This window comes from Anas acuta, chromosome 2 (genome assembly GCF_963932015.1).
Source record: "Anas acuta chromosome 2, bAnaAcu1.1, whole genome shotgun sequence".
NCBI classification, from domain to species: Eukaryota; Metazoa; Chordata; class Aves; order Anseriformes; family Anatidae; genus Anas; species Anas acuta.
In genome coordinates this window covers 67,359,224-67,383,395 of record NC_088980.1, presented here as the reverse complement: position 1 = coordinate 67,383,395, position 24,172 = coordinate 67,359,224, and the positions used below count along the sequence as shown (strand labels likewise).

The following is a 24,172-nucleotide window of genomic DNA, read 5'->3' as shown; positions in this document are numbered from 1 at the left end:
CTATTTATATAAATACATGTATGAATTATGTTTTGGAGGACTATTCTGTCCTTTACAGAAAGTAACAATAGAAATAACTTGCCCAAGAAAAAGAAAATAGCTTAGGATAACCTATGGGTTTTTTTCATCATTACTAGGCTACAGAAGTATCTTGTGCGTGAATGGCACGGATGGTACTCTGCTTTGCTTTGGACAATAAAGCATTGTGCAGATGTCTACCCAGAATCTTTTAGAGCTATCTTTTAAATAGCTCTGTATGTTTCTGCATCGTATCACTAAGCACGTTCTGTGCATTGTTAATTATTAATTTATAGTAGAGAACAAATACATCAACGCAGCTTAAATCTTTGGAGGAAGCAGGAATACTGAATATACTGTTTCATGTGAAAATGCTTCTGTTGCTTTGTTAAAAGCTGCTATTGTTAAAGATTTGTATGTTCCACACAATTCTGACTTACTGATGTAACCAAAAATCTTGTTTTCAGAAAATCTTCCAAATAGCTATTTTTTTATTTATCAGTAGTTACAAGTTTAAGAAAGTAATCTGTGTGCTGTGACTAATGGTGTAATTTGAGGTTTGCTGTTCAGTTTCTTAAAGAAACCAATAACTTAACCAGTTTTGAATAATCAGTGTGGACCAAAGACAGGATTCCTGATTTTATTACTTGTAGCTTTCTCTTTTTGAAGTACAGTGTTTTTACTATTCTGAAGGAAACGATACTGAAGAAGGAATGCCGATATTTATTTTGGTTACAGTTTATATCTATTTGAATTGTGTTGAAGGATAGATACGTAATGCCATTGGAGAGGAAGCTGGAGTCAAAACTCTAATACCTGTAAGAATGGTTCTCATTGTTTTCTGTTTTATGTATTTCATTTACTAAGCAGATGCTAATAATGCCTTTCTTTCATCTTTCATTGTCTTACTGAGTCACATGGTTTTGTATATGTCCATTCAAAATCATATATGTCTATTTCCATGGAATAAATTTCTTCAGACACAGTATTCCTAGATGTAATTGAGTGTGGATGAATCAGTTTAGACCAAAAAGAAGTATGAATCTTAACAAGGTTCTAGAAGAACAATTGTGAATGTGATGAGATTATTTTTAGTTACTTTTCTCTTTCTGGAAATATACCTTTTAATCGTTTGTATATCAGCTATGGGGAAAATGCAAAGACTGGTCAATAGGATGAAAATTGCAACCGTATACCAAGCACTTTGAGATAAAAACAAAATTGAGAATTTCATTTTAAATTATAATGGAATGCTACATATATATGAGAGAAATAAATGCAACTATGAGGAATGAATTGTTTCGTAGAGATTAAGCACTTTCCCATGTTCTTCTGCGTCCATTATTACAAGTGAAAACCAGTAAACTGCTTTGAGTAATTTTTGTTTTTTACAGAAATTGTTTGGTTAATTTTTACTTCTCTCTTGATTTGTGCCTGTGGTACCACAAGCATGAGAAACAGTATAATAGGTTATTTTTAGTGATTTGGTGGTTTGAGAGTTTTACATACAGTTCATACTTGCGTCCATGGAAATTTTAAAAAGTCACTGAAATAATGTAAGACTCCAGGTAAACTTTTTTGTTACTTCTATCCTCTTGTCAGAGGGACTGGGAAGCGGTTTGGGATGTTCATCACACAAACTTGTTATTCAGCATGCTAATGAACATGCAGAGTCCACAGTTGTGTATTTGCTTAGTCTTGGGTGACTAATAGCTTTGAGGAGTAAAAGAATGGAAGTCCTGTGGGTACTGGAATAAAAACAACACCTGAGCCAGTAGCCCACTCTACCCTACCCAATCACTAGTTGCCTGTGCAAAACAGAAGCTAATTGAATTGGCAGGAGAGAGACTGGGTAAGAAATCCACTTTTGAGCAATTCAGGGCATGCCGAGCTTCTATCTTAAACAGTTTTTTGAATTCAACTTCCAAATAAAACACCTTTTACTATTTTTGTGGGTTTTTTTTGTGGGTGTGGGTGTTGGGGGGGGGGGGGGAGGGCAGGACACAATCTTTGGAGCAATAACTACTGTAGCTGGTGGTCATAAATCAGCAAAACATGCAAAAGATGCTCACTTTGTCTGTGTTCATTCCTTCCGTGTTTAATGTCTCTTAGTATGTTAGCAGTTGAAAAGAAATAGCATGTTCCACCAGCTTTCACAAGAGGTTGGAGTCTGGTATGTCTGAAAATAACAGCTAACATGAAACATTCTCAGTGCTTCCATGAAGCCAGCATGATAGAAGTTTTCTTATCAGCTTGCCTACTGCTTTTGTGAAGTGTCTTTTTATTTGTGAGACTCATAGCTCTGGCAGATGAAATTAATGATGAGGCACTTAGGTAGGTGAAGTAAATCTTGGCTCGTTCTCATAACTCCTTTCTCATAACTGATTGTGTTACCTAGAAGAAATAAACATTTTAAGTATAATTGGCTTATGAAGATGTGCTTCATTTCAGATTAAGTAAATCAACTCGACAATCCAGATTTATCAAAATCCATTTTCTTTACTGCTGGTCGTGGCTTAGCTGTATGTTTTAAAGCTGATCTATCAAGCTCTGATGTCTGCACCAGAGTCAGCTGAGTCATTTTTAGATCATGCTTTTAAATCTCCTGACTTAAAAGTTCATGTTGCCAGAAGTCATAGGCAGAGGACAGGATGTAAGCTGTTTGTGCCAGCAATATTTGTCAAAAATTGCTGACTTTACTAGCATATATACCATACTATAAGGTATGCTGCCAAGATCAACAACTGGAAAAATTCCAATTTGAAATTCAAAAACAAACAAAAAATTTGAAAAATACAATGTGCACACACACACACACACACACAAAAGGCTAGAACATAACTTTATTTGAACTGTCACCAGAATTTAACATATATATGCATAAATACATACAGGCAAAATACCTCTTGAATATTTTCTTTTTTAATGTCTAGACTGGAAGCAGCCCAAAATGGAAATGGCAGTTTAAATCCTCAGCTGTTGCTTCAGAAAGATAGTGTTCTTTGTGTACAGGTGAATTTAACACAGCTGAAAAAAATGTAGTGGATTAAAAGTCAATTTTTGTAGCCTATCAATTCAGGGAGAAGTATTGTACTCTGTTACAGCAAGGAAGTCTTCGGCTAGGTATCACTGTGTACTTGACTGCACATACTTTGATTTAAAAAAAAAAAAAAAAGTTGTCATAGAAGGTAAACTTTAATCTGAGTACATACCGTTTGATACTTGAAAGAAAGATTGTGTGCTGATAACAAGCTGTTTCCTCTGACTTGTGCCTGAAGTTATACTTGAAAACAGTTTGTGCATTAAGTTCAAATGTAATGACCAAGGTGTCTCAAGTCTGCAGTGATGTACAATTTTACTCTGAAGTCTAGTAAATGATGTAGAGAAGCTTTTCCTTTCAGGAACACTTTTTTTTTTTTTTCTTCCCATGCTTCTGGTTGTTCATTGTAGCCACTGAAGACTTTTAGAAGTTACTTCATGAAGTTACTTCATGAATACTACTAAGATTTACTAGTGGTTAAAAGGAATGGATAATACTTCCTTTTGTGTTTCTTTTGTGAATTGTAAAGGAAGTGTTAAGGCCAAGTGAAAAAGGGAAATTTTGAAAGAATAAATGGATGATCATTTTAAAAATGACATTTATTTTTATTTGAAATCTAACTTTTAAATTTAAAAGTTACTTAATATCACCATTGTACAATCTGTTTCCAGATTATCCATCATCATAAGGTATACTGTTGAAGCTATCAGAGCTAAAAATCTCAAGTCTTTTAAAATACGTTGATAACTTGGTTGAAGGGTTCCACTCATTGAAAATGTGCTCAACTTATATACAGATAATGCAGTTTCAAAAGTTCTTAACATTTTTGTTGTTTTCAGAGGATAACCGGGTGTTTATGTAACTAAACTTTTGACTGTGGCAATATATAGAAGAGCAAATAATTCCTTAGAAATATTTATGGAATCCACTTATGATAGTTAGCCTTTTTCTAATTGTAAAATAGATAAAGTATTTGACACCTATACCAAGGACTGCAAGAGCTGAACTGTAAGTTTTACAAATACAGACACTGTTATGACCATCCCAATCTGGCTGCGCAAATAAGGAGGGGTCAGAAATGGGAGTCTGAAAGTCTTTAAAAATGAAGAAGGCAAAATTAGTATCCATTTAGCCCATGGAAAATGGGCTCATGTGTTAGTCCATGTGTTAATTGCATGATCGATGTTCTGCTTTCCGAGCTCCTGCACATCCAAAGCATGCCATGTCACCTCTTCCTATGGGGGTGTTTTGAAGAACAGGTTGGAATTAAAGAAGTGAATGGCCCAGTCAGGGTCTAGGCCTCTACTTCCTTCAGAGACTGGACCAAACAACCACTAGTTGGGTTGAGGAGTTGGGTACATCCATCACACCCTGGTAACAAAAGTTTTATACTCTGTGAACCCAATTTAAATGTACCAATGTATATATAAAATAAAGCTAAAATTAATACTTGAGTGATGCATATTCCTGTAGACTGTAACGGTGTGTTCCTGCAAGCATCTTAGTTCTGCTTCATAAATGCTTCATAGATATAAGAAAACCCTTAGTGGGACCTATGTTGGCACAAGAATAATGTGGTGTGAGTAAGACTTTAATTTCTCCTCTCTTCCTCCATGGTCTTAATACTTCCAGCCTCTGCATCTGCTGGTTAAATTTTAGCATATGGGGGGAAAAAATGCTGGAGTAAATAAAATGTATGTAAAACGCTAGGTAGAACAGAATCTGAGCACCCGCTTCTGTGACTGTAATAAGGATTTGTTTATGCAAGTGGATATGCATAATTTAGAAGTGGTGACCAAAAAAAAAAAGCAGATTTTTTTTTGTAGTTCATCAGATTGTCAGCTAGCAATTTAATACTATTTGGGAAAAAATATACTGAGTCAACATAGGCGAAAACACTTGCATCAGTTAATTTTGTAGACCAGCTGAAGCATAATGATGCTGTTTGTTCTTGTTTCTGTCACATGCATTTCATTTTTAAGGAAGCTTAATTCACTGTAAGTGTATTAATTACTACTTCTTGGAAAAGCCATTTTGACAAGTTATAATGTAAACTTTGTAATGCCTGTCTTAAATAAGATACGTTTTTATTTGCTTTACATTAAGTCAATCAGAGAATGTTTGCTGGTAATTTTTTTTTCTGTGCAGACTGAAATTACTGCTTTTACAGACTGCATTACAACAGCTAATTTCTTGTGAAGAGCCAAGGAGAGTATTAAAAGGTTGCTATAGCTTAAGGTAGTGTTTCTTTTTGTTGTTGTTGTTTTTATTATTTTTAAGATAATGTTGCTTTCAAGACAAGCCTTTCTTGCAGAGGGTGGAGACACAAGAATGGAAATTCTTCTGGAGAAGAAGACCAATTTCATTATGTGATTTGGAAAGTGAGGTCCCCTTAGGCATTCTACTTGGTCAGATTCCCTTGCTTTTAAATATGAAATATTTCAGAAGTGGAGATTTTGGAGGTATTAGAATGTGAACAAGTTGCAAATTCTCATTTGTCAGTCTTGTGGATATACTACTGGCCAGTTCTCTGCAAATTTATCAAGTTACCACTATAACCCTTTCCTTCTCCTGTTGAGCATCTGTCAAAATGTTCTTTGAAGATGCACAAAAAAGGCAAATTCCACCATTCCTGAGTCTTTTGCAGCCAACTTGACCAGATTGACATCTTTGGCTAGATGTGTTTACCAGAGTAACTGATGTACCAAGTGTTTTCCTCTCCCTAGCTATAGCATGTGGAAGTAGAATAAACCTAATCACCTGTAAGTTAGTTATTACATCCTATAACGGTACAGAACACCCTCTTTAATGTTATCCTTTTTCTCAGTCACTGTGTAGGTATAAGTAGTGATTATTTTGTGTAATGTTAAATAGCCCATTTGGTGGAAAAAAATCTAGAAGTAAACATGTTTTTGTTTGTTTTTTGTGTTATAAACGTGTGTAGCTCACTCCTTCATTCTTCCTCCAGAAGAGTTCTATCTCAAATAGAAGACACTTGAGGAAAAAACACTTTAGTACCAAGACAGGGTCTTGCGTTTTAACCTGTGCAAAGGAGTAACCTTGTGTTTGTCAGGGTAGTTTCTTTGCTGACAGAGAAGATCCAGATCAACTAATGGTTCTGACTGACTTACCTGCCTTAGGAAGATCAGTCTTGTAAGCAAACAGATCAGTCAAAATAACATTGGAGTAAATGGTGAGAGAAACCTATCGATTTCCCTCGAAATGTTTGCAGGACCAATTTTGCAGGTTGACTCTTTTTGCAGGATGTTATCTCCCATGGAGAAGCTTCCACACTTCAACTGCACCAGTAGTTATAGCGGAAGAGGAAAATGCCTGAAATTCCTAGTGCAAGCATTTATAAAACATACTTGCATTTGTGTCTAAGCAAGTACATAATTATTATGCCCAGGGCTGAGCTGCTTGTTTTCATTTCGAACGATTCAGTTCACAGCATGCCTTGAACTTGATAAATTTTACTACTTTATATTTTCCAGCCTGGGTGATCACTTTGGGAAGTTGGAAGGAGGTCTTTGGAGGTCACTAGCAATTCAATGTGAACTCCATTTTTTGAATCAGTAAGACAGTTTAACTTTGTCAGCACCTGAGTACAGATTTCAAGTAGGTTAATATTAAAAGACTTCCAGTTTTCTGGTTTTAATTTTTTTTCTAACCAGATTAAACTTAACTTTTCAGTCTTCAGAGTGCCTCTGATAACTGAAGTCATCCAACTAATTGAGTAGTGAAAAATCTGCTACATCTCAACTGTAAACATCAAGATACCCTGTTGAAAATTCCAGTTGAAAAACTAAATGGTGGGCCCCTGTTGTAATTTTTTACTACTAATAACAGTAATATTCTGTTTTTTACCATAAGTCTGAGAGGTGACTTTTCAGTAAGCTTGTAGTGCAATAGTTGAATGTGTTCCTCTTTGAGGGGCCTCTGAGCACATACAATGTAGCGTGGATCATGTGTCTGAAAGGTACTTCAAATAAACTGTAAAGGTGAGATTAATTACTCCAGTAATTAAACAAAAAGGGTAAAGCAAACATTTATTAAATTGCATGATGGGCTGTTGTTTCTGCTGTCAAAACGCTAACTTAGTCAATGAATCTTTTAACGCTTCTGTGTTCAAGCCTTTCCAGTTTTGAACTTGAGACTTGTGGAGCTGTGAATTTCAAATAAATAACTCTCATTCAAGAAAAACAACAAACCTTTAATCTGATTGTAAAACAAGTCCTTACCTAAAAGTCAGACTTAATTCTGAAAGTGCAAGAGGAATGAGTACTGATAGCCATCTTCCTTCTGAAACCAAGCAGTCCAGTGTGACCCCTCTGAAAACCCAGTACTGATCAGCACTGTAATCTAGATGAAAATACGCAAGTATAGCTGATCAAGAGATTGTTGCCCCTAACTTTGGAAGTCCACATGAGATAAGGGGATGGTCTCTGCTAGTGAAGTCTCAGAGTTAGTGAAACAGTGAGCCTCATCCAACTATGAACACATATATTTGAGTCTTCAAAGAGTATCTTTGCTGTTGGGTAAAGTGGCTATTAGGAATTTTAACCTAAAAGTCTGCAAGATGCCGCCTAGTGTAAGGCTTCCTCAGGCTTCGCTTCTGCAAATCTTCCTAAAAGTGTTTGACATTGGTCTCCCTTGGCTAATAAAGATTCAAGCTACTGATTTCACTCTACACCTAAATTAAGTATTTAGGACTGAATATATAATAGCCCCATGGAGGAAAAAAAAAAGCAAAACCACGGAGATGGTGCTGCACCTTTGTGAAACTATTAGTGTATTAGTGACTGTAATGCTGTTTGCCCTATTACTTCATCTGAATAATAGATGGGTAAAAAACAGGTTATATCATCTGATCTTTTCAGCTACTCTTCTGTAATTGTCAGGAAACTTTTCTTTCCAGGGTCGGTTTCACAAACATGCAATTTAATAGGGGCATGGTCGGATTGCTCGGCTTGTACTGTTACACGAAAGTGATGGCTGAGAGTTTATGGAAGTCTCAAGACCCTTAGAGCATGCACCATTGGGAGGATGGGTTTGGAAGGTCATAGCATTTGCATCTAGAACATTGTGTAGAAGAGCCCTGCTAAAAGTGAATTGGATGTTAGTTTTGTTCCTTTCCCTGGCGGTAAATACTCTAAAATCTCCGCAGTGCTTGCATAGTCTCTGCTCTTTTGTAAACAGCACAGGGCCCTAAAAGGCTGATCTAAGCTTTAGAACAGCTTTATGAGTAGCTTGCTTCTCAGTACTTTCGATTAACTAATAAGTGTCACTCTATTGTCTTGTCATTCACAGGTTGTTGTGGCTATTGCAGCAGCACTGCAGGAAGGCTGTAATTTACCTGCACTGGTCTCTATTCCTATCTGGTTCTTCTGTCATTCTGTAACTTGCTTGTTACAGTGAGTATAATATTAAGTAAGAATATGGGATGTATTTCTTTCATTACTGTAGTCAGCTGAGGTATACAGGTACAAAACTGCTCTAGGCATGCACTGTCTCATATGCATACTTACTAAGGTAGTACAAGCTGGAGTGAAGTCATAATTCCTCATTAGTAATAGTCTCTCAACACACAAGTGCAATCAGAAGCGCAATGTAATTAAGAATTCTGCAATGTTCTTCCTTTCCTCAGTTCCCAGAAGGGCACTATGGGCTGTGCTTCTGTTAAATCTCATGCTGCAACCCGTATTTTGTACATGAATGCTAGAATTTTGTCTATCATACTCGTAAAGGTGGTTTGTTTTGGTCTCCTGTTCCTTCCCCCTCCTCTCCTGCAGGGTACTTGGCCAGTGAGCCAGAATAAATAATTAACAAATAAATAATTAACAACAAATAAATACTTGCTGCAGCCATTTCATGATCTGTTTGCACAGACTAGTCACTGAACAATGGCAAATAATAATAATAATTAAAAGAAGTATCTTGGGCTGTCTTGTACTCAATTTATCAGCAACAGTAAAGGGACTACTTATCTACAAAAGGCAATACAGTGCCTAAATGAAAAGGGTAAGAAGCCCAATTTGAAGAGATGGGTTTAATCTTTGCAGCTGGTGGTTAACACTACATCCAGAGAAGTAGTTATTTGTAATATACAGCAAAACAACTTGTTTGCCACCTCCTTATTTTGTCATTTACATTATTTTCAATACACTGTGAAAGCATGAATGTTTTCTGCGTATTTTGTTTTTAACCAGTTAAAGAATCTTACAGCTACTTTCTGCTATCATTTACTTTAGGGTTCGGTTAGTCCCTCTCAAAATCCCTAACTTGCCTGTTTTATTTTCAAAAAATTGAAAGAAGTAACAAAACTTGCAAAAATCTTTCATATTCCTTGAGACCACAGATGTCTAAAGGAGCATCGCTTTGCAGGGACTCTTGCAGCTTTTGTTTTGAGTCCTCAGGGATGTGACACATTGTTATCGCAGTTGCCTAGGAATATTTTATTTGCAGGTTTATCTCATACGTGAACTACTTCCCTGGAGACCACACTGCATGGTGTCTCATTGCTAGTTCAATTCCTGTCCTTTTGGGATCCTGTCTTAGAGACTGACCTTCTACTTTCCCTTAGTAGCCATTAAGTTGCTATTGAAAAAATGCCTGCTGTTCAGAAAGGTGCACAGTGGTGTCTGGCATGGGAAAACAGCACTGTAGTCTACAAAGTTTCAATGATGCATACACATATATACTGACAGTCATCTCAGGAAAAGCAGAGATGGTTTTGTTCCTGTCTTTGAAATCACAGAATCATAGAATATCCCAAGTTGGAAGGGACCCATAACGATCATCAAGTCCAACTCGTGGCACCACACAGGTCTACCCAAAAGTTTAGAGCATGTGACTAAGTGCACAGTCCAATCGCTTCTTAAATTCAGACAGGCTTGGTGCAGTGACTACGTCCCTGGGGAGCCTGTTCCAGTGTGCAACCACCTTCTCGGTGAAGAACCTCTTCCTGATGTCCAGCCTAAACTTCCCCTGCCTCAGCTTAACACCACTCCTGCGGGTCCTATCACTGGTGTTAACACAGAATAGGTGTTTTTTAATACGTGTTCTTTATTTTAATTGAGGACATGGGTAAAGCTGCATTACATGTTTAGAAACAGGTTCACACTATCTCTGCATAGAGGAGTGACCCTCTGAAAGTTATGCTGTTAGGAAAAACTCTTATATTCCTAAGCACCTCAGAAAAAGTGTACAAACTGTAATTTTTCACCCAGGAGAGTTTTTATAATTAGCACAGAAAAAAAAAAAAAAAACATTTATTTTCATCTTGCATTCATTAAGCTGTCATTCCAAACTAACCATACAGTCCTGCTTGAAAAAGTAGAACAAAATTTCTATGACAAGGTGATACTCTTAGTGGATGAGGGAAAGGCTGTAGATATTGTCTAAATTTATGTAATGTCTAAATTCCAAACCATATTTTTTTTTTCAGCTATTTAACTTCAACACTGACACTGCCTATACCAAGAGCCAGAGGCTTACATACTCAGTTATGTATTTTTTCAGTCCTCTGTCTCTGCAAGTTTTACAGCTAAATGGCACCTTGATGCTGGTGGCCAGTTTTGGGGGTGGGAAAGACTTTTAAACTGCAAAACCTTTCCCTGTTTTAAGAACTGGAGGGCTCCCAGCATTACTTTTAAACTGTTACTCATATTATTACTAGGTCTTCGCTTCAGGTACTAAAAGGCAGCAGTGTAGTTTGCATACAATTGGACATGGTTGTATCCTCACATGCTGACTTTTATGTTAATCCTCTGTTTTTAGTTTAACCATGTAGGTTTATGCTGATAATAAACTCTTAAGATAGGAAGGCTGTATCTAACGGTCAACTATCAACACTTTAGTACTTGGTAATGGTTGCTCTGACAGGTACCCAGAACGTACTATTCAAACAAAGCAGTTCTACTTTCTTATTATTGAAAATAAAACAATAAATTGTCAGTAATTCCCTTTTCCCTCTCAGGAAGCGCTTAATGGATGTGATTTGAAGTTTGCTTTTAATGCCATGACATTTTTGTGCTTGTTTAAGTAGAAAACTGTAAGCAAAAAGCTTAAATATAATGTTGCTGAAAACTTCTGGTAACAATTTTGATATTAAAAAAAAGTTTATTATTTGAGAATTAAGCAAAAATCAAAATATTTTTCCAAAAAATTTATACTAAAAGCTTTTCAGAAGAAAGCATATAAATATTTTCATACTACTTGATTTTTAAGTAATATTAACAATAGGAGTTCAGTCTGCCCTAATTATTACCACAGCCATTGATTTATTATTTTTTTTGAGCGGGGGGAGGTAGGTGGGGACAAGCATACTCCGTGAAGAGAATATCCAAAACATATTGCAATTCCTTTCTAAAATGAACTTCTATATAGTAATGAAACAATTAAAAAAAAAAAAAAAAAGTTGATCTGAACTTGTGAGGTCCATTGGTAATTACGAAGATAAAACTAGCTGATATCAATCACCTCGATCACACTGGGAAACTGCTGATGGTAATTTAAAAACAAAACAATAAATACCCAACTGGACTAATCCTGGCTCTGTGTACAGTAACTCTGCATTCCTGACTAGTTAGATGATCTTTCCTGGAGTAATTATGCATTCATATCCCCAGGGACCCATGTCCTCATGTAAGTGTTAACACACGTTCCTCCCTAGAAGTTTTTGGGCATGTCCAGATGAGGTAATTAGAGATAAAAAAGACCCTTTGGATCACCATGTCTTTCACCCTGACAATACAATTCTTTTTTTTTTTTTTCCTCCAGAGATCTATTTTTCCAAATTTTTGTTTTGTGAAAATAGTTCTCAACTGCTTAGAAGCAGTTGTGTGTGTGGGTCTGCTTCTCTCAGCTTCCTTTCAGCAGCTTGAGCTTCCTTTCAGCTTGCTGAGTTTGGCCAAACCTGTATCTTCATGAGGCAATCAGTGTCCCTGTCCCTGCTCATTCATTTTTTTCTTCAAGCTGTGGGAATAGAAATGTTGTTTTTGCAGAGTTACATTGTTTAGAAGGAGGGAATGTGGTACTGAGATATGCTTACAGTGATAAGAAAGTTTAGCAGGCGACCTAGTAAAATGCAGACAACCAGTCTCCTTAGGACAATTAGGTGAAAATCACGGTGTCAAGTCAAGTCAGATAAGTGAAGAAACATTACCACTTCAAACAGTAAAAACGTCAAAAGAAATTTGAAATTTAACAGGCCGGCAACTGAAGGCCATGCATTGTTTGTGAAGCATCAGATAGATTGTGAACCTGGATTACCCACTCAGTGGGGAAACAGGGGAGGGTCCTGCCATCAAAAGGTATATAAACTGTGTTTTGGAACTAGTAGAGGCGCTCTCTCCTGCTTGTGGGGCGCCCGCCATTGCAATCGCGAATAAATTACTACTTCACTGAGATCCTCGCCTGAGCCTAAGTTATTGGCTACAGAGTGTTTCTCACAATTTGGGGGCTCGTCCGGGATCCAGTCACCTACTGGGGAGCTCCACCGCCGCAGCAGCAGGAAGGCATGCCCCGCTGATTTCAGCGGTCCTGTGCATCGACGGTGGCGGTTCTGCGGAAAGCTGACAGAGGGCCCGAGACTGGTTAAAGAGGCAGGATCCGTGAAGTAGTGGGGAAAGGAAGAAGGTAGGCACTCCGGGTTTTTAAGAATCGATCCGGTAACTCTGTGCACAGACCAAGGTAAGAAATATTAAGTATTGCCTTGGGGGTCGGGTATCTGGTGTATGGTAAGCCCTTGCACGGGGAAGTGCTGGCACTACACCAGGGGAATCTGGTGTACGGTAATCCTTGCACGGGGAAGTGCTTGGAAGTACACCAGGGAATCTGGTAAACTCAGGTGTGCGGTAACGCTGGCACGGGGAAGTGCTTGGCGGTACACCCCCATCTTTCAGTACGTTGGTGTGTGGTACACTGCAGAAGGGAAAATTCTGTAGCACATACTGACGAGGGTTAGGAAAGATGGGAAGTACGAGTTCCAGGGAATCTGGTAAACTCATAGGTGTGCGGTAACGCTGGCACAGGGAAGTGCTTGGCGGTACACCCCCATTTTTCAGTACGTTGGTGTGTGGTACACTGCAGAAGGGAAATTTCTGTAGCACATACGGGCGAGGGTTAGGAAAAATGGGAAGATATGAGTTCCAGGGGACAGGGAGATATCCCTGGGGGAGTGCCTACTAATAGTTCTTCCTGAAGAATTATAAGAGATTGGAAACATAATCCCAAAATTAGAGGGATTGTAAAAGAAAAATAATTAAAAAAAAAAAAGGTTAAATATTGTGTATCAGTCTGGACAAAAGAACCAATTAAGGAAACAGCAGTATTTTGGCCAAAATACGGGTCTGATGAAAATTCAGGCTTTAAATTTATGTGTAAACAAGAAGATTCCTTTTTCAGAGAAGGAGCCAAGTTATGCTCCCTATAATCTTAATATTGAACTGGTGGCAGCAGCAGCCACTCCAGGAAGGGAGACAGGGACTGTAATTAACACTGTCCCTAAAAAAGTATCGTACCCTAGGCTCCGGCAAGAATTAGAACAAGGTAGAAGATATACTGAGAATTTTGCCTTCCCTGATACTAACAGTATTAACACTAACTGTGTATCCTCTTAGGTGAACTACCCCCCCCTCCTTACCAGCAGAGAGGTTAGGACTTTTAAGAAGGAGAGGAAGTCTTTATTTGAGGACCCCGACAGCCTAGTTGAACAATTAGACCAGTTCCTACGACCTGATTTATACTCTTGGGGGAGGGAATTATGTCTATAAGTATGTTGTTTACAGGGAAAGAAATGGGAATGATCAGGAGGAGAGCTGCTATACAAGAATGGGAAAGAGCTCATCCTCCAGGACCAGGGGTAATACCGGCAGGGCAGAAATACCCACTTGCCAATCCTGGCTGGAATAATAATAGTGTGCAACACAGAAATCATATGAGAGACTTGGGGTCAGAATGAGAAAGTACTTGGGGATAAGACCTGAGGACCCAGTAACCCAAGGGCTCTTGAAAGTTCATTGTGTGATTAAAGCCTGGCAAAATACGCAGAAAATGATTCAGAAGGTGGGGGGATGTAGTGAACAGTCACTGGGGGACCCTCCTGCGGGAGGCCTGGGAGGTGTGTGTCCGAAGGGGAGATAAGAAGGAAAAAAAAAAAAAGAGCGAAACTAATGGTATTGACAGTGCAGCGGGTAGTGAGGCAGAGGGTTGGAGAAAGAGGAAGAAAATCTTCAGGGAGAGTCAGGGCCAGGATGGAAAGGAGAGGAAGAGAGATGAAGGAATGGCAGGCAAAGAAGGCTGCCTGTGTTGTGGCCTGAGTCCTAGCAGGGACAGGCTTTGATAAGATGTTTTAAGTGTGGCCAGGCTGGCCACTTCGAATAGGAATATGTGGAGTGGAAGAAGGAGGGAAGAAGGAAAATGGGATGAAATATGCTATATTGATATGTTGTTTATCTTGGAGGGAAAAAGTATGGAATTAAGTTGGACCCTGACTGAGCCTTTGGTGCTGGTATTAAAGTACAGGCTGGAGAAAGATAAAGGAAGTGTTAAAAGGGTTGCTGAAGGGGTTAAAGGTGTGGCATGTAGTATTTAACAGAGCTGTTTGAAGTTGAATGAGCAGGGAAAGGGGATGTAGGCATTATCTAAGTAACAGTCTAGAAGTTTTGGTATATTTGCATATTTGCTGTGGTGTTTGGTCAGTTTCCCAAGCATCGGGGAGGGGGACGGTGGGGGGGAACAGCCTGCTCCACCAGGAGCCTCTCCAGCGGCCGCAGGGGGGCTTCGGCTCCAGCGCCTGGAGCGCCTCCTCCCCCTCCTTCTGCACTGACTTTGGTGCCTGCGGGGGGGGTTTCTCGCTCTCCCAACTGCTGTTGAGCAGCAGGTTTTTGTTTGTTTGTTTGTTTGTTTGTTTTTGTGGATGTGCTCTCACAGAGGCACGGCCTGTATTGCTCATGGCTTGGCTCTGGGCAACAGTGGGCCCCTTTAGGGCCAGATGAAATTGTCCCTTATGTGCCACGGGGAGGCTTCTGTTTTTTTTTTTTTTTTTTTTTTTTTCCTCACAGGGGCTGCCACTGCAGTTTCCTACCCCCCCCACTCACAGCCCCTGAACCTTGCCATCAAACCCAATACACTGGGGAGCAGCTAGGTCATTACTGACTTGTAAAGTATCAGGGATTAAATTAACTAATGAAACCCTAAAAAGTGATGGGGGTAGAAGGGGCTGGGATAACAGTGCCACTTTTGGGGGATACCAAGCTGAGACCAGGGGATAAAATGATCACTGGGTAATTATTGTATGTACCCAAGGCAGGGACTAACTTGTTGAGAAGGGATTTGATGATTAAATTGGGCATTCAAATAGTAAATTGTTAGACTGGAATAACAGTGTTATTAATGGAGTGCTCTCAGGCCCTGAGAGCAAACATACATGTATATTCACCTCCGACTGGAAAGACCCTGAAATGGGGGCGGAAGCAACAATATAGGTGGACAATTTTACCCCAAGGGTTTACTGGGCCACCTATCTATTTGGTTAAGTTCTAAAAAAGATTTTGGAGCAATTACAACCTCCCAAGGGGGTATTAATGTTAACAAATATATGGATCGTTTTCTATTGTCAGGACAGGAGAAAAGAGTTGTGAAGAAAGCTACTAACAAGCTATTCAACTTTCTGGGAAAGCAGGGCTTGGGAGTATTGAAAAATAAATTACAATATGGAGAAAGAGAAGTCAGGTATTTAAGGCATCTAATGTCTGAAGGAAAACAGGATAAATGCAGAGAGGATTCAGGGAATTGTTGAAAATTAAGAAAGAACTAAAAAGTTTTAAAAGAAAGATTTTTTTAAGGAATCAGGAGCTATGAAGTCTGAAAGAAAATGGATACTCCTTGATGGGAGAGAAATGCTGAATAAAGTGATAATGAGGCAAATATTAACTGTTTTACATCAAAAGAGTCATTGGGAGGTGCAAGCAACGTGTGATGTTGTGCTACGAAAGTATGTCTGTATAGGAATATACACTTTAGCAAAGCACATATGTAGAGGATGTACCATATGTCAAAAGGTAAATAAAAAGATCTTCTGTAACCCATCTAGAGGGGGACGGGAGCCAGGGGTTTGCCCTTTCCAAAGTATACAGGTAAATTTTACTGAGTTACTTGTTTGTCCTAATTGACCACGTGTCTGGATGGGTGTAAAGCTTTACTGCAAGGGTTAAAGCAGGCCTTAGCGATTGAGTGGGATTTTCACAGCCCCTGGCACCCCTCCTCTTCTGGGAAGGTGGAGCTAATGAATCAGACATTAAAGAAGCAATTAACTAAACTAGTGTTAGAAACCCAACTTCCTTGGGTAAAATGCTTACTCCTACAGGTTTAAACAGCACCAAGAAAGGACATAGGAATTTCACCATATGAGATGCTGTTCAGATTGCCCTATCTGGGCAGAAGGGATGAGATACCACAATTCGAAACCAGAGAGTTTTCTTAAGAACTGTATTCTGGGGTTGTCCTCTTCTTTGTCATTTCTCAGGACCTGTGGGTTGTCGGCTCAAACCCCACCTTTGGAATTCCCCATTCACCACCATCACCCAGGAAACCGGGTCCTGATTCGGACCTGGAAAGAGTCAACTCTGGCCTGAATGGGAAGGACAATTACTAACCACTGAAACAGCCGTAAGAACTGCGGAAAAAGGTTGGACTCACTATACTCGAGTGAAGGCATCCGTCGACGCTAGTACCTGGGAAGCTGTTCCTACAAAAGACTTGTTGGAAGTTGAAATTGAATAGAAAAATCTCATAGTGGACTCTGAGCAGGATAAGAGCTTACAATTGTAAACTAACCTTTTATTTTCACAGGTAACTAACGACTGTGACTTGTGATTGAAAGAAAGAACAGACCTATAGCGAAATGCAGTGCTCCCAAGGGGGGGGTTGTTATAGTAGTAGTGTACATCTTATTTTTTTGTATCGATAATTATTTGGAAACCTAAGGTTTAAAAATAATGACAGGGAAAAATTGATTACTAATTTTGTTTTCAGTGATTCTAGGCCTCAGAGAAGGCCTTGGTCAATTGGCAACTTGCAAAAGGCATGACCAGATAATAGCAAAAACGGGATACCCCATCAAAATATGGGTGACTGTGACAGAGGGTTATGTACCACATTCTGTCACGTTTGATGTTTGTGAGGTGTTAGCTTGTGGAGATCTAAATGCCCAACGACAATTGAGCAGAGAGAACAAATAACTGGGAGAGACCCAACAGCCAGATTGAGAATAGCTGTATGGAAACAATCCTCTATTGCCATCAGAGAAAGGGAGAAACTCAAGGAGAAAACAGGAGAGAAAACAGGAAGCCCTCTGAAATGTGTCAGTTCAAACAAGGTATGGGGATGTGAATGCCTGGATAGAATGGGTCAAATATACCGTCCAGAGTCTCAACCGTAGCTACTGCTATGCTTGTGCCTCGGGATGACCGATTGCCCAGATAGTGCCTTTCCCATGGGGGTGGACCAAAGACTCCCAAGGGATGCGATGTATGATTGCATTGTACCAAGAAAAGACTGCCTGGGGAAATGAGGCCTGTAAGTCTCTCTTTGCTGTTCCTTGCATGATAACAGTATCACGGTTCCCCCTGCATTCTCTACAGCTATAGGTAACCATACAGCTTGCCTCTCACGGCAGGGTGTGAGTGCTACCTGGCATCTATGAGAATTTGCCTTGTGCTACCAAGGACTTGATGGGAAACTGCTCAAGACTAGAGATCCCCAGGGCAGATCTCTGGTGGTACGGTGGAGGGAAGATTTTACAGTCCACCCTACCATCTAATTGGGAAGGCACTTGTGCACTTGTTCAATTAGCTATACCCTTCACCCTGGCATTTGAAAGAGAAACATCACAAATACCCAGAGGAAGTAAAAGAGGCTTAGGAATATCATTTGATGATAGAGTATACATAGATTCTATTGGGGTACCTAGAGGAGTTGCAGATGAACATAACTGCCAGAAATCAAATTGCTGCAGGGTTTGAGTCACTGTTCTGGTGGGTAACAATCAATAAAAATGTGGATTGGATTAATTATTTCTATTATAATCAGCAGAGATTCATCAATTATACCAAGGATGCGATGAGAGGAATCACTGAACAACTAGATGCCATCAGCAAAATGGCTTGGGAAAACAGGATAGCATTAGATATGATGCTCGCAGAGGAAGGAGGTGTGTTTGTGCGTGTAATACTGAGCAACCATTGTTGCAATCTTATACCCAACAATAGTGTCCCAGATGGCTCGGTAACAAGAGCATTGCAAGGGCTTACCACCCTTGCCAGTGAATTGGCAGAAAAAAAATAAAATAAAATAAAATAAAAAAAAAATAGGCATATTTGCAACATTGATCGTAGTTGTAGGAGTTTTGACAGCCATTGGTTGCTGCATTATCCTCTGTGTAAGAGGACCAGCACAGTGGTTAACTGAAACCGCACTATTGAAACAAATGACCATGGAGCCACCACCTTACTCAGATAAGGTGATAATGAGGAGATGGAAAGCAAAGAAAGCAAAGAAGAAGAAGTCTGTCAAATTGCACCTTAGAGAAAGGTTTTGCAAAAATCAACAGTTTATAAAAAAAAGAAAAGGGGGGAACTGTGGGAATAGAAATGTTGTTTTTGCAGAGTTACATTGTTTAGAAGGAGGGAATGTGGTACTGAGATATGCTTACAGTGATAAGAAAGTTTAGCAGGCGACCTAGTAAAATGCAGACAACCAGTCTCCTTAGGACAATTAGGTGAAAATCACGGTGTCAAGTCAAGTCAGATAAGTGAAGAAACATTACCACTTCAAACAGTAAAAACGTCAAAAGAAATTTGAAATTTAACAGGCCGGCAACTGAAGGCCATGCATTGTTTGTGAAGCATCAGATAGATTGTGAACCTGGATTACCCACTCAGTGGGGAAACAGGGGAGGGTCCTGCCATCAAAAGGTATATAAACTGTGTTTTGGAACTAGTAGAGGCGCTCTCTCCTGCTTGTGGGGCGCCCGCCATTGCAATCGCGAATAAATTACTACTTCACTGAGATCCTCGCCTGAGCCTAAGTTATTGGCTACAGAGTGTTTCTCACAAAGCCGCTGCTCCGTTAGCCTGTGCCTGTTAGTTCATTTTCTCTTCAAGCCCCTGTTCAGGCGCCATTTGTGGCATAACGACCACATACACACCATGGTTTCTTTAACGATCAATAACTTCAATAACTTTTATTGAGGACAGGCTCCCTTCTTATACCATTAGCTAGACAAGCGCTACTTTCCCACTAGCTATTCATTGGTTAACGAATTTGCCCAGCAACAGCAAACATTTAGCCACTTTCATGTCTTAAGGGCTGGAGAACAAGCAGTTTGAGACAGCAAGGGTCTTGTGAATTGCCCTTCTTTGTTCCTTCTAGCTTGCTTACATCCCTCATGGCTTCATCATCAGGAATCCGATGTTATCACCAACCACAGGGCTTGTCAATCCCCATGGTGATACTCCCACATCCATGCTTGTTTCAGATGAAATATGAATTTTAGATGCCAACCACAATTCTCCAGAATGTTCCTTATTTTCATTGGAAACATCAGATGCCAACCAACACCATCATAGACAGGGACACTGGAACTGATTGCAAACAAAACACCCAAGACCTTGTGCTGTTGCCATTAATACTGCATGTACAATATGCTTTGAAATGCAGGGTTTTTTTATGTATAAAGAGCCACCAATAGGTGACACACAGAAAAGGAGACTGTAAGAATATAGTAAGAATTATGATAATCATCATAATTTATAGAAATCTACTTATAGAATTATAATTGTCACATTATAATATAGTAAGAATTATAATTAGTAATTATAAGATTTTATAATAACCTCATATTTTGATTGAGGCTTGGGAAGGTTATCTGGCCTACAGTACATTCCTCTTTTGTTGTACAGTCCTAACAGCCAACATCACTGTTACCTTACATCAACAGCGAGCAGAATTACTTGCTTTATAAAGATAAAAAGAAACAACCACCACAACACCTTGAAATTTCCTTTTCAATTCCCAATTTCATCAATTTAGAAGTTCAGGAAACAACTTTTAAGTTATCCTACATGTTTTAAAAATAACTTGCCTAACTTTGACATTTATCAACTGCCAACAACTATCCTCAGATTAAGAATTTAAAACCAAGTAAATCATCTTTATCCAACCCACAATACTCCCTGTAACTAACCTGACCTTTAGGAACAAATTTGCTCAAAAAAAAAAAAAAAAAAGCGAGATACATGCAAATACAGCTGAGCCTGATCATTTTCAGGCCTCAAACTTAGAAGTGCTATGTGCAAACACAGCCAAGTACACAGCATTGTCAAACCTAAGGAGTAAAAGTAAGTATTTCACAAACACACTGCCTTTGCAAGGTGTTCCTATGTTTTCCTCCAGAGATTACAGAAATAGGAAAAAAAAAAAAAAAAGCATAACCTCCATGCACTAAGTCCAGAGGTCCTAAGGACAACTGTCTTAGGAGACAAGACAGCAACTCTGGACTCTGCGCAGCAGGAAGGGCGGCTCTTGCCCTGCTGCCAGACCTGAGCTCAGCAGTACAGATCAACACCGCCACCAGATGACGGGAGTGCAGACCAGCGACAGTTACATACAGCAGGAAAAAAAAATAAAATAAAGCGCTAAGACGAATGCGATCGCGCTTGGTAATAAAGCTACATTGTCTATCGTTATCGGCTGACCAACAGCAGAAAATTTGACAAATATTACTTCCCCACGTGTCCACCGTAAATACTGTTTTCTTGTATGTCAGCCAAAAGCGCACCAGGAAAAAAAGCCAAACATGAGTCATCATCGGGTACCTATAAAAATACCGTGTAACTTCTCGTCTACGGAAAAGCCACCTAAAAGCGATAGAAAAACTTTAAATTTACAACTGGAACCCGAGGAAGCAATTCAGTCATTAAACAGAGAGAAATACGAACACAGTGAAAAAGACTCTTTAGGGCCTGCAGGAAATCCTGGGAATCCCAGGAAACATTACACCAAGCGCAGAGAGCCCAGCACGGGAAGGGAATGGGAGGGGTAGCAAAAAAAGAATTACTAGCTATGTTATAGCCATGCTATGTCAGGCTAAGGAAACAGTTGGGGGGGGTGTCCCCCAAGAGGGAATGTGCTGCAATGTTCAGGCAACGATAAAAGGAACAGAAAGCGAGAAGTGTTAGCCAAAGCCAGGCCAGATTCCCGAGTCTCCGGGGGAGGAAGGGCAGGAGGCCGGGCCAGACGCCGGCCTGTCCGTGTGGCCAAGGAGCGCCCCGGCCCCTCCCCGCCCCGCACCTTGAAGTTGCTGGAGTTGACCCACGCCGCCAGCTCGTCGATCACTTTGTCGAGCCGCTGCGGGTCCTGCTCCACGTCCGGGGACGCCGCGGGGTCGCGCAGGTACTCGAGCAGCTCCTGCCCGACCTGCAGCCTGCGGCCCACGTCCTTCTGCTGCACCTGCTGACAGAAATGATCCATCCCGGGCGGCTCCGGGCCGGCGGGACGGGACGGGACGGGACGGGACGGGACGGGGCTCCAGCTCCTCAGCGCCGCAGGGCCCGGCCCGACCTCCCCCGCGCCACGCCGCGGCGGGGCCGGCCCGCAGCTCGCATCCCCTCGGACCCCGGCAGCCTCGGCAGCCCCCGGTCCCCTCCGCGGGGGAGCTCCGTGCCAACGGCCGTCCCCCTCTCCCCGCGGGCCGGGCCGGGCCGGGCCGAACCGAGCCTCGCGGAGCCGCCCCCGCCGCCGTCCCGGGCAACTTGCGGCCCCGCCGCGGGCCGGCGCCGGACTGACGGGGCGGGGCCCGGCACGGGGCGGGGCCCGGCACTGGGCGGGGGCTCCTCATGGCCCCGCCCCTTCAGCAAGGCCGCCCTCTCCCGCCCCGCCCACCGCCTCCACGCGGGTTGTGGCCCGCCGGAGGAGGCGCATGCGCAGCCCGCCCGCCCCGCTGTCCCCGAGGCGCTGAGGGGAGGGGCCCGGGGCTCTGAGGGGGTTTGGCGGCCGCAAGGGGGGCGGGGGGCTCAGGGAGGGTGCGCGGAGCCCGCCTGTGGGTTGGGTGCCATAAGGTCCGTAGCGGCTGGAATTGCTGTTTCGGTGTCAGTTTTAAATCACAGACCCACAGAACCGTAAAGCTTGCAAAAGACCTCCAAGGTTGCCTAGTCCAACCATCACCCTCCCACCACTGTCACGCACTAAACCATGTCCCTAAGCACCACGTCCGACCTTTCCTTGAACACCCCCAGGGACAGTGACGCCACCACCTCCCTGGGCAACCTGTTCCAATGCCTGACTGCTCTGCTCTTTCGGAGAATAAATGTTTCCTGATTTCCAACCTAAACTTCCCCTGGCACAACTTGAGGCCATTCCTTCTAGTCCTATTGCTAGTTATCTGCGAGAAGAGGCTGACCCCCAGCTCCCCACACCTTCCTTTCAGGTAGTTGTAGAGAGCGATAAGGTTTTCCCTGAGCCTCCTCCAGACTGAACTGTATCCCTCAGATACTCCTCATAGGACTTGTGTTCTACGCCCTTCACCAGCCTCTTAGCCCTTCTCTGGACATGCACCAGGGCCTCCATGTCCTTCTTGTAGTGAGGGGCCCAAAGGTGAACAAAGTACTCAAGGAGCAGCCTCACCAGAGCAGAGTTCAGGGTCTAGATCCCACCAGTGTTGTTTTTCTTAGGCCCAGTCTGTAGCCTATGCCAGCTCCTGCACTTACAGACAGGATTAATTAACAGGTTGAATTAACAAGCTGAGTGACCATTGGTGCCAGTGAGCTGGGCTGGCCACAAGTCCTGAGGGCAAAAGCAAAAGACTCAGTAGGTTGGAAGTAGAGCAACTCCCTTCAGTGGCAGAAAAGGGTGATGCCATCCCTCCAGCGCTTGGAGACATCACATTACACTAAAATGCAAGCTGCTGTTTGTATAGGCCATCCTTTTCTTCCCGTGCTATCACATATAAGGTCCTTCCCTTGTTTTTACACCCCAGTTGGTGTTTATTTGGCCTTCCGTAAACAAGGTCAGGGAAGTAATATTTTCCTTTTTCAATGATAGTCCTTGTGTCATGAAAGCCCAACTTAGTTTCAAGACAACACAGTCTGGCTGTCTAGCTTGCCTCATTAGTGCTAATACTGGGGATGGGTGAGACTGCAGGAAAACGAGGTACTCCCTTCATTTGGCTGCAGGATTTAGACAGGTAAAAAACAAGTTTATAGCAACCACACCTCCAAGCTGAGGAGCCACATCTCCAAGCTGCAGTTTCACAGCAGTTTAAACCAAACTAAATTGGTGCTACAGTGGTCCCACTTGCTTGCATCTCACAAATCCCATTTTCAGGAATGTTGCACATCTGTTCTGTCCCATGCGCTGACATCTGCATGACCTCACAACAATAGAGATCTACATCCATAAGCACAACAGAAGGCAAGACTACAAGCAAGCAACACTTTGCTGATTTTGGTGCAATCTAGCACATTTGGGATCCCTTCCCTGATTGGACCCTAGGCATTGAAATAATAAAGACGAAGGCATTGAAATAGTAGATACATTTAAAACAGAAATGTATGTGTTATGCTTTGAGCCTATTGTAATTACACCAAAAGATTATCAGTCTCTCAGTTTGTTTTCACAGCTGGATTTCCCCATGCACATATAAAGAACTACAATTTTGGATGCAACTGAATAGTTCTTGTCTTGTGTGTGCAATGCCATTTTCTAAGAAGGGCTGTAAAATGTTTGCATATATTTATGAATTTCTTTTATTGAAAATGTGACCTATGAAACAAATAGAAATATAAAAACAAACAGCAAAGAATAAATGTCTGTATTGTCTTTTTTTTTTTCACTGCATTAGAAATCTGATTCTGCGGTATCGTCAGTTTAAAGAGTAACTTTCTCACTGTGATTTTCAAAAGTAACTGCCGATCTAATAAGCTTAACTAAACAGAAAATAACTGAATAGATTATACTGGCCTCTTAGAATATCAAGAGCTGTAAACAGCTTCAGTCCACCAGATGAACTTTGCAGAAAAACAGTGAAAACAACAAAATGCCCCCCTCCCCCCA

At 41.2% G+C, this 24,172-nt stretch overlaps 1 protein-coding gene and 1 long non-coding RNA gene across 9 annotated transcripts in view; one reads left to right on the top strand and one right to left on the bottom strand.

The window, feature by feature from the left end:
- Positions 1–24,172, top strand: part of LOC137850541 (transmembrane protein 170B) — a 79,898-nt gene that overhangs the window by 48,542 nt on the left and 7,184 nt on the right. For 2 of the 6 annotated variants that reach the window (XR_011092603.1, XR_011092596.1), the window contains one exon: positions 8,369–8,472. The exons of 1 other annotated variant lie outside the window; for it this stretch is intronic. The gene's annotated coding sequence lies outside the window, so the exon portion shown is untranslated. Of the gene's footprint in view, positions 1–8,368; positions 8,895–23,443; positions 23,926–24,172 lie in introns of those variants that run through there. 3 more of the 6 variants (XR_011092595.1, XR_011092594.1, XR_011092597.1) reach the window with 2 other exon arrangements.
- On the bottom strand, positions 1,994–8,369 carry LOC137850543 (uncharacterized). 3 transcript variants are annotated; one of them, XR_011092607.1, is made up of 3 exons: positions 8,201–8,369; positions 2,911–4,293; positions 1,994–2,412 (listed from the first exon to the last, which is right to left on the bottom strand). It is a non-coding gene; the product is annotated as an uncharacterized lncRNA (long non-coding RNA). The 3 variants fall into 3 exon arrangements; XR_011092606.1 differs by having other exon boundaries at positions 2,922–4,293; XR_011092605.1 differs by lacking the exon at positions 1,994–2,412 and having other exon boundaries at positions 2,844–4,293.